This window comes from Labrus bergylta, chromosome 11 (genome assembly GCF_963930695.1).
Source record: "Labrus bergylta chromosome 11, fLabBer1.1, whole genome shotgun sequence".
Lineage (NCBI taxonomy): Eukaryota > Metazoa > Chordata > Actinopteri > Labriformes > Labridae > Labrus > Labrus bergylta.
In genome coordinates, this window is record NC_089205.1 from 5,247,235 (window position 1) to 5,257,431 (window position 10,197).

Here is a 10,197-nt window from a genome sequence, read left to right on the forward strand (position 1 = left end):
TGCACTTCAAAGTATTAGCTGTAGAAACCCTGCATTCAACAGCAATAAAGGGAATTTCTTGTTTTCTTATACCACCAATAAAGAATATATTATGCATTTTAGGGGTTTAAACTTTAAATGACTCGAGAAATTCCCTCAACAGATTGCATCGCGTGGCTGCAACTTCATCATTAAACCCAATTAAAAAAGCACCATTAGCAGCACTGACAGGTTCAGATTGTGATTCTAAATGTCAGACAATAAATGTTTTCGTACCAAACACTTCTTAGGACCTTTTCAAGAGGAACTATCCTCTAGAGTTCCCTGAGAACCACACACCATCAGGACTTTTTGTCATTCACACCGCAGACAAAATTTAGAGTTTTAAAACCTTTAGCTCCGATCCCAAACTTTGTTTGTGCGACACAAAATTTCCCAAGAATTTGAGGCAGCCATTGACAATCAATCAATCAATTTTAGCAATTGGGTCTGGTCCTAAAAATGGATGTTAAAGCTTTTTTCTGGTTAATAAAAGGTTATTACTCTTTAATAAAAAGACCTATCTGTACGGATCCTTTTCTGTCATATTGTCAGACGCTTAGATTAACAAGCTGAGACTGTACAGTAAGTAGCAGTAGTAGTAGTAAGAATCGACTTTTATGGGACACATTTGTCCTGATAGATTTTATTACAGCCTGTTTTGGAGCTGCCAGCTGAAACTTTTGAACATTTTCAAATGTTTTGTTACATATCCATATGTGTGTGTGTGTGTGTGTGTGTGTGTGTATGTCTATATATATATATATATATATATATTTATATTTATTTATTTATTATTATTATTATTATTATTATTTTTTTTTTTTATTTCATGCCCCAAATCATATAAGCAGCATTGGTAACCTGATAACCTTGAATAAGCTGATACACATTGTTTCTCCTGTGCCAAATGATAGATGCTCTTTTTTTTCTGGATTATGTAACGTGCGCATTTTTAAGTTTAAGTTTTAAAAGAAAGCTTTAAATCTTGCAAGAAAGTATTTGCAGCCAGGGACATCTGTACCATTTATCTGGGGTTAATTACTGTCCATCATCCGTTTTGAATCTCTCTCTCTCTTCCAGCCTGCAGAAACATTCTGGTTTCTTTCTGTGAGTCTGAGAGCTCGTTCAGTAGATAGCTTTTTAATTGCTGCTGTTGTAAGTGGTTGCGATTCGATGTGTTTACAGGCGGCAGCTCTCCAGGTCATAAAATAAGTTTGAATTGTTTGCTGTCTTTGTTTTCTTAAGGTTAAAATACATCATCAATGTTTAGTTTATACTGGACTGTAAAGCCACAGTTTCCACTAAGTAGTCTGGATTGGTTCATTAATAGTGATGTGACGACTCACTCAACTCACAATATGATACGATTCATGAGTTATTTCACAAAATTAGACTGTAGACAAATTATGACTGAACAAGATTCCTTTAGGGGGAGCAAACCCGCTTGTCAGTGTGGTTTGGCCTTTTAATGTTTTTTTCGCTCAACAAGGGGAGGTGATTGGAGGTTCTCATTGTGGTGTAGATTAAATGCTGCATCATGTTGGCTGTGCTGTTTGTGTACTCTGTATTCTTGGAATATTTGCTCACTGTTTTTGACTTGTTTGTTATCTTCTCACCTCTTTTAATTTTCTGTCTTGGGGAAGCCAAAATGCTTCAACACCTCCGATTTAAAAGACAGTGTGGTGCGTCCTCGATATCTAAGTCTTGTTTTGCAGCTGCTGACGCTCACCATATTATTGCGATTGGACCGTTGACCAATCAACGGACTACATCGCTAAAGCTTTGGGGGCAGGTACGCTCAGCACCCCAACAGAAAGATAGCAAAAATGAAGGACGTTACGGATTGGTTATTTTTGTACCATTCTCAACTTTTGACAGTGGAAACGCTACTTCATCAAACAAAATTTGATTTGGACTCTACCCTCTTCTATTTGTTATGAAAATCAGGGCTTACGTTGTTGTTTTGAGAGTTGTTGTTGAGAGTTTCTAAACACTGAAGCTCCTTGGTAGAGATGGGGATTATTTCTTTATTGATATTGATGCCATTATTCAGACTGCTAACAATCAAAGTCTTTATTGATACTACTATCAGTACTTAGTGGTGGAAAGACAAGATGACAACACGTTTTGTAATAGATCTGGTACTGTATATCTATTTGATATTACTGGGAAAACAAACTAAATTGTCCTCCAAACAAATCCATTATTTAATCAAGTTTTTCATCGAGATCTAAACGTCCTTTTTCTTGACGTCACATTTGAACACATCATGATTACACTTTATTTACCTTTGCCTAAAACAGAAATAACTAGCTCGACAGCAGTATCCACAAACTCAAACGTAAATGCATGTTTTTGAAAAATGCAGAGTCAGGTCCTTTTTGGAACCAGGTTTTGGTTCTGTTGTCCTGCTGTAGCCGGCAGGAGCTCTAAAATGAAAGAAAGAATAACAAAGAAAAATGCAGCTGAGAAAAAAAGTTTATTTCAGGGAGTTATTCTCTGATATTTTCCCACAGTGTTTTTAATCAGTTATAGAAGGATGTGTATAACAGCAGTGGTGCAGTGCTTAATTCAAACCGCCCACTCTCTATTGAATGAGCCTGCAGACATATTAAAACCAGACTTTGAGTTAACAAAGGGAAACAGTACATTAGCATTAATGCCTGTTCGATTTGAACTGGTTTGTTATGAGCTGTGTGCCTCTGTGACTGCACTGCTCAGATTTATTTCAGCTTTAATGAGGAACACTTCTCACATCATCACAGCTCGTCAGACTTTTATTGATCTCGGAGCTTTAAAGCAGATTTAATCAGGTGTGTTTGCTGGAGTGTAATGATGCTGTAAGGGCTTTGCTACTGCAACAAACACCATCAGCGGAGTTTGAAGCAGCAGAGTGTAGATTTAAGAGCGCAGGAGGGTGTCTTTTCTGTCCTGTATGTGGCAGCGGTTAGAAACGCCAGCAAAGGCAGTGCTATTCATTAACAACAGGGCAAGATATTTCCCACTATGTTAATATGAAAAAAGGTAACACATATATTTTCTCATAACCCGGCTCGTGGGTCCAGGCAGAAGACGGAAGGAGTCAGAACTTTATCAACAAATAAAGAATTTATTTCAAAACGAGTTAAATGAACCAATAACCAGAGTTATGAGGTGTGTTTAATCTGTATCATCAGTGGGGAAAGTGTGGGTGTGTGTGTGAAAGCATTATGTGGTGTGAGGTGTTGACGAGTGCACTAACATAAAGAACTAAAGGAACAACAAGCATCGGTCAGGCTGAGAGAGAGTGAATGAGGGGAACCAGCAGATCTTTGTAGGGGTGCACCAGGCCCCGGTGCAGCTGATCATGCAGATGAGCCTCCAGCCAGGACACACACCCCCTGTAGCAAACACACAGACAAGACAACAGCAGCAAGCCAAAGACTACCAGCGGCCTGGTGACAGGGTCGTCACACTTTATACAGGTACAAAAAGTACGTAGTGAACTAAAATGACAAGAGGAAGTTAAGACGTATGAGACATATGAAAGTCTGCAAATGAGAACTCATAGTTTCCATGTAGATGTTTCAGGGCACGGTCACACTTGCAGTCTGTACCATGCCGTACTGAAGCACGATTGCCCCCCCTCCTCCCCATTCCCCTGCTGGTCTTCACGGCATGCGCTCACACTGCTCCAAGACAAACCGAGCCTAAGCACGGTTACCTCTTGTACATTACTTAGTAATACAACACATGCATGGCTTTATGTTATTATGAAGCGTGTTTAAAAACAGACGGACTCGAGAATTTTTTGAGAGCATGACAGCTACTTTACTGATTTGTCGTCTTATTTTGAGTCATTTTAATCAGATACAGCCATAAATAAATTACAAAAATGAAAGAGACCTGTGGCCGAGTCTGCGTCCGCACATCGGAGAACATGACCGCTACTTCATGTCTTTTTTTTGAGTCATGTTATTCAGATACAGACAGAACACTCCAGATTTCTCCATAATGAAGGCTGTCAATGTTGTTTACCCACATTCTTGTGCTCGTGCATGAAGTGTACCGTGCTGAAGCACACCTCTTCAAAGCGTGCCATGTCCAAGGAAGTGTACCGTGCTTGAGAACGGCGCGGTGTCATTGGTCTAACAAACTGGACGTTAGGGGTGAAGCGTGCTTAGGAATGTAACAGATTGCCAGTGTGACCGTGCCCTCGGTTAAATTTGACCTTTTTAATCTAATGTGCATTTGCAAAGAAGCAATCTATTTCTAGCACAAGGCTTCAATATTCAGAGGGGTGGAATCGATGGCATTTTCTTAACAGATGTAACTTGAGGGCTGAATTTTCTTTGCTTTTGACCTGAACACTCACTTCTCAAGTTGTTAATTGAACTGTAAAAACACAATGCAAAGACTACAATGTCATTCACCGCTAACTGTTTGTCACAGTGGAAACACTGAGAAGTTTGCCATCATTCTCAGAGACATTTATTGTGATCACTTGATAGTAGATAGGTTCTGAGATTGCTATTTTTAGTATGTTCCAAACTAGTTTTTTTTCAGTCCAAGAACAACAGAAAAAAAAATATTTTCACCCCTCTCATATTGTCCTTCACTCTAATGTCCACTTTCTGTGGTCTCAGGTCAGCTCTGCACACAAGGTGATTAAATATTGATTCAGTCAGTCAGCCCATCACCTCTTCAGCTGCTCATCAAATATATAAGAGTAGAAAAAAACATGCACACAGGTTTATCTCCTCCGGCTGATGGGACTTCAGGGGCTGAAACACCCCGAGCCAATGGAAATCAATGTCTGAGCACCACAGAGCACGGATGGGAGGACTTTATCTCACTGTCACAGTGATGTGTTAGAGACACACACACACACACACACACACACACACACACACACACACACACACACACACACACACACACACACACACAAACAAACAAATACTAAAGCTACTAAAGCTAAAGCTATTGAACTTGTAAATAAGACAGTTTGGACGTCACAAACAGACCCCTAAAGGACAATGCTAACCGTTAAGCACGAGAGCGTACTTCACCGTGCCGCCCAAAATGTGCTAAAACAATGCACAAGTCATTACATGGATTTTCTCTCCTCGTATAAGAATGTCTCTCCCTTCTTTTTGCAGAATTATAATCAACCTCAAGGGAAAAAAGTTTATTTATGAAGCTGCAATTTCAATTCATGTCAAAGCATGAACATACAGTATGTGTGTGATTTTGTGCTGTTCCATTAATAATCCAGCAAACACGGAGACGTACATTTTTATGTTTTATTGTCTACGGTCGACAATCATGTCTGTACCATTTGAAATAAAAGGAACTCAATGTGGTGAATATTGAACATTTGTTGGAATCATTTGCTTGGAGGAAGTGGCCCCAGCACACAAAGGAACATAATCTTTAAGCTATGAATATTACAGTAGACATCATTTATTTTGTCTCTGCTAAAATGTAGAGAGAAATGTTTGAATAGCTGTTTGTAGTATTTACAGATGTAAGGGGTAAACAGGTGTAAAAGCCAATGATTGCATTAGATGCTGAATGTGGTTATTGTTTATATCACTCCTCTGTAGACATCACAGTGTTTGTCCCTCGCCTCAAAAGAAACTGTACATTTGAGATCACTTATGTAAGTGTAAATATGACACACCTCTCTTCCCCAGTCGAGCTCCAACAACAGATCCTGAGAAAGCATAATAATGAATCATAGGAAAGCAAGAGGTTGTTGTGCTAATAAACAAAACGATTTCATTTAATTGTTTAATTCAGGTCAGCCCTCCTCATCCCCTGATTCTCAAACTGGGTTAAAGTTGGTGAGGGGCTGCAGGCTTCAGGGAGGAGGCTCAGAGAGAGCGAGGGGTTGTGAGAACCGATGCCCGCTCTCACCTCTCCCCTGATGGTTTTAATCCTACCATCCTCCTCTCGTTTTTCTTCTTCTTCTCTGCTGGCAGCCGGGTGCAACCTCTCTCACTCCCACGCACAACAACACAGACTCTCTCCCCTCCACAGTGATGGAAACACCACATGTGAAGCTAAAACAGTTTAGAAACAGCCTCTGTAAAAAGACCAGTATAGTCGCCTTTTTGTATGTGAGGTTTGAAGAGGAGCACAAGGTTCAATATCCAAAACATTTTTATGTTATCTGCAGTCTTAAAATAAACGAAATGCTACTCTCCCAGCCCCCAGCAATGTAACATAAAAGAACAAGTACATAGATATACCTCAAAACAGCCTCTCATAAAGAACACCCTACTAAAGTAAATAAAATAATTTCTACAAATACTCTAAACGAGCATCTTAGGGAATCGAATGCTGGTTGTCACTGGCTTTTTAAAGAATGTTACTGTCTCAGAAAAGTATCCAATGATGTTTAATCAGGGCAGTTTGTCGGAGTCGTGCAACCAGTGTCCATCTTGACTGTTTGGTGTAAAAACCGATTCCTTTCCATAAATAATGCAAAAGAGCAAGCAAGAAAACTTCAGTTAGTTTTCTCGTTCTTCTAATGAAGACTTGTTCTGTTTGCAGCCGACAGATTGAGCGACATCTTGCTTGTTTGAAAAACATTTGCCCTGGTGGATTTTGCAAAGTTTTGTCCCCGTACCCTTCATTTTAAGAAAGTGTGAGGAAGTCTTAAAACCCAAAGTAAGAAGCTAAGAACTGCACATGTTCTTCCCGATGTTCTTTACATGGTTGTCAAAAAGTTACAGTAAAATCTGGTGTATAAGCAGCACTATTTTTTTTTTGTTTATCTATAAAGTGAGCTGTTTCCTTTATACCAGTGTGACCAATATGCCAGTATAAAATGCTGGATCATGTGCCATCATGACCACAAGTGCAGCCGCCCACGTCTCTCACTGCACTTTTGGTCAGGACATGATTGAAAAATTTTCCTCCATTAAGCAGCCGCTTCCCAGGCAACATATTGGGATACAAAGGGACTTGGACCAGGCTGGCAGCAAAACACTTTTAAACATCTTTTCTCCCTCATTAGGTAATTATCATTATCATGCGTCTTGTATTCTGGATTTTATGGTACACAGAACGTCATGTTGAAAGTGGAAAATGATTCACTTCTTAGGGCAGCTGCATTCAAACATGCAGATGTTGTGAAAAGCTACTAGTAGTGTTGTAGTCTCAAAACCACTTTTTGGAGGTCTTGGTCTGGTCTTGGATATCGAAAGCATTTTTATTCTGCCTTGTCTTGGTCTCAGACTGGCCGGACTCCGAATTATAAATCAAGACCACTCTGATCTTGGGATGTCTTGGTCTCTGTTATTGTGATCTTGAGTACAACACTACCACCAGGTACAAATGATTATCAACTTCCAGTAAATCACCAGATCTGATATAGCTGTCATAAAAGATTCCCACATAGAGTATCATGATGACCATGTCAAACAGAGCGACTTTAAAGAGCAGAGCTGTTTGCTACTGATTTGAAGATGCTGAACAAATAAGAATCATCAGCTTTACACAGCTGATATTTATGTTGGAGTCTCTCCATTCAGAAAGAACATTTACACATCTATCAGAGGCGGTGCATACAGGAGGACAACCTGCTGATAGGAGCTCCAAACGGTAAGAGGCGGTCGATAGTTAAGCTGTTTCCCCATCCACAATGAAAACAACGTCTCTCATTATTAAACCCTTTCTAAGCTTCACTGCACTCCTCCACAACCATTCTGCTTCTTGAATCAGTCAAAACAAAGTGTTCATATTTAAAAAATAAATAAATAAATTAGGAAGTGGGAGGGATTCAATTTTGTGCCTGTTGGAGGAGAGATTAGATTCTTTGGTTCATGTTGCAGGAAAGAACCAGAGCAGCTTTAAGAGGTAAAGAGCTTTTCCTTTTCTTCTACTGAAAGTGCTTCATTGTCTGTTAAAAGGACATTTGCAAAGTCTGTTTTTGACAGTTATTAGTGAAAATGTGTTTTAGCGTTAACAATTCACCTCATTTACTGATTATTATTATAATGACCTGTGGCACCTTTCCCAAATGTCATTCCCCACTCTCTCTCTCTCTCTCTGACTTTAGACGCTATCCACTAACAAAATAAATCTTTAAAAAATAAAAGCCTTTGTGGTCTGCGAGAACAAATCTCAAAAACTTAAAAGTGATCAGAGTTTCAGCAACTTCTGGAGCGTTTTCCCCTTAAAAGTAATCATGGAACTAAACCTTCTGTGGCCAACAGGGTACTCTGTGCACAGCTGATATGTTCTCAGATCTGCATAGTTGCAGGAACATACCACAAAAAATAAATAAAAAAACCTGAGGATGCTACAGGCGAAACTCGTTGATCGCTCACAATTAAATACTGTAAATTTTCAGTGTGCCACGGATTTTTGATTTATTTTTCACAACTTTTTTAGTTTTCATAATGCAAGATCTGATGTAGATACATGTTGGATTGTTGGATTTATAAATTATAACTCAGTTTTAAAACTTGAAAATATCACCACTTCTCGACTTATCTCTTTCCTTAAGGCTGTACAGATTTGAGGATTTAAAGTATTTGGATATATTCAAATTCATATCTCAATAAGTCAAAACGTTGAATCATCCGGATGCATTGCGTTTCAAGATCCCCCCCCCCCCCAAAAAACTGTGTTGTCGCTTCTTGCAAACAGTAGCCGCAGCCTGCCTCCATCCTCAGTGCTGAATCAGCCCCGTCTGTCTCTGACAGTCTCCGTGATTAGTGCTCCACTTCACTCATAATGAGCACATCTGTCTTCTGGCGGGGGCAGCATTGATTCTGTGTAATGTGACACGATTAAGAGAAGAACAGTTGTGAGAAATGCCAGCCTGCTGCTGCTGCTGTGGCACCGCTGGAGGCTGCTGGTGGAGGATGTGAAGTGAAGAATCATCAGACAGCTGATAGATCACAGCAGCTTTTCACTTTTACTCACACTTGAAATGACAAACATCCACAGATGGTAAGATAGCCTAAATTTTGACAATGACGACTCCGTACACGTGGAGCTTTTTAACTCTCTTTATTCTAGAAAGTTTATCATGAATTAGAAGGCATGAGCGATTGTCTGCATGTTCAGATCCTTTAGTTCAGGCTGAAAACTACTTATGAAGTTTAGAAAACACCTTACAGATGTAATATGTATTCCGCCGCCAGATGACCTCGAGGCTGGTGCCTGGCGGGGAATCATGGGACTTCTCTCTGCTCCTCTACTCCGCATTGACATAGTCAAGACGAAAGGGCGAAACAGACCTGAGGAAGAGGATCTGTTTACCGACGATGTTTCCAAGTGTAATTTACATGATGTTTTCATCACAGCAGGACATACAGCAGTTTTCAGTTTCAGTTGCAAGTCTCCCTTCCTTGTGTAGCGGTCTTTGACGTAACATCTTGTGTTTCCACGGCAATGATAAACAAATCGTGTGTGTCATGGCAGCCAACACAACTCCCGTTGTAATTCTAACTTTACATTTCTCTGGCTAATGTAAGATGTCAGATTTAACAGATTTTTTTCAGCTTTGTCGCCCAACATTTAAAACCAAAGCAAATATTTTCAAGACACTTTTGCAGTTTAAGGGGAGCCACATCAATGACCGGTCCAATGTGTTGAGTGACTTTAAAAACTTTTATGTCTCCAGGAGGAGCTGTGTGAAGTCTGATAAATGTCCTCGAGGGATGTCAGTCACTGTTAGCGCAGGAGAAGTTTGAAAATGACAAATATTTTGTGTGGAAGACAAAAAATGAGCTTTAAAGTCAGTCTTCATCAGTCAGAAGAGTTCAGGGACTTATATACTTAAATCCCAGGACCCTTTCTTACTGTCTGTTCCAAAAGTGAGAACTGAACTGGGAATTAATTTAAAAAAAGAGCTGAGACTTAACGAACTGCTCTCATTGGATGCTTTTAAGAGGATGTTGAATGACTTAGAGGCAGACACATCTGGCTGTAGATGTTCTCCCTGATGTGTTTGTGGATGATCTTGATGAATACTTGCTGTTTAAATGTGTTATTTGTGTCTTTTAAAGTCTCAATGTTTTTGTTTGTATATTTGGCTGCTCGTTGTTTGTGTGAAAAGACCTCTTTACCCTGTGCCCCATCTGTGCTGCAGGCTATAGTCCTATTATCACTTTATTTTTGTATTATTTTAGTTATTAAGAGACTGAGGGGAAAAGTTTGTAGGTTGGAAATGAT